Source organism: Fragaria vesca, linkage group LG1 (genome assembly GCF_000184155.1).
Source record: "Fragaria vesca subsp. vesca linkage group LG1, FraVesHawaii_1.0, whole genome shotgun sequence".
Lineage (NCBI taxonomy): Eukaryota > Viridiplantae > Streptophyta > Magnoliopsida > Rosales > Rosaceae > Fragaria > Fragaria vesca.
The window spans coordinates 13,875,724-13,876,835 of NC_020491.1; the positions used below are offsets into that span (position 1 = coordinate 13,875,724).

Here is a 1,112-nt window from a genome sequence, read left to right on the forward strand (position 1 = left end):
AGAGAGAGAGAGAGAGACTAATCAATCAAATTAGTGGTTAAATAAACAAAGGAAGGTGATGTCAGAGATCGGGTATATAAACATACCAGGTGCTTGTTGTTCTTGACCTTGATCGGCAATAGAAGTTATTTCTGAATATTCAAGAGAGAGTGATCAAACCCATAACCCATAACCCAATTGCACAAATCCATGTATTGTTGTGGAACAGTGGGCGAAGATACTGACCTGAAATTCTTGGAGACCAAATCTGGAAAGGATTTGGATTTGGTTACTGACTGCACAACTCCGATTTATGAAGCGAGAGAGAGAGATCTTGAGAGTGGACTGAGTGTACGGAGAGAGCCGCGGCCAGAGATAGGTGTCGTCGCGGGTGAGCTGCTTGCGGAGGAGGATGACGGACATGGCTCGGGCCTCCTGCGCCGGCGAGAATTGGAGGAGGTGAGCGAGTTTGAGTGAGAGGTTGAAGAGGAGCTCGGCCTGGGATCGCTCTACCGACAAAGAAAAATAGGCCCAACATAGAGGCCCAAAGCTGTTAGAACTGAGGGTGGCAAAACTGTTTTTTATTGTATATGTACAATAAATCACTGTAAATGAACAGTGATCAACAAATAGTAAATTCTTCCGTGGGAAAAGTAAAATCATTATCCGTCATGGTTATTGACAGCAGTATGGATCTTGGATATTGAGAGCTGTATTGGTCAATTAGTCATCTCCATCATACATATATTCCTCAGCCTACAACGCCCTAGTTTTATTTTATTTACATAAGTAGTCACCCTTGTTGTTTGTACTTTGCTTCATAGCTGATCATCAGTTCATTTAATAATGTTGATCAGGATGAACTTGAAAGTGTTTATGTATTTGTTTAGTCTACTTATACCATGTGACTAAGAAATTTTATTAACATATCCCTATTCTTGAATACTAGATATACATCTCATATTTAATACATCACCAGTTAGATTTATTATTTTAACATTTTATAAGATACACTCACTAAACTTCTTAAAATACCCTTTAGTGACAATACACAACATATTCTCTAAATACACATCCTTATTTTAAATCTCCTACTCAATCGTTTTCAAGAAAAAAAAAAAAAAAAAAAAAAA

The 1,112-nt window shown here is 37.9% G+C and overlaps 1 pseudogene; it reads left to right on the forward strand.

Moving 5' to 3' along the window:
* The window catches only part of LOC101308518, a 38,916-nt pseudogene that overhangs the window by 33,324 nt on the left and 4,480 nt on the right, over nt 1-1,112 (forward strand).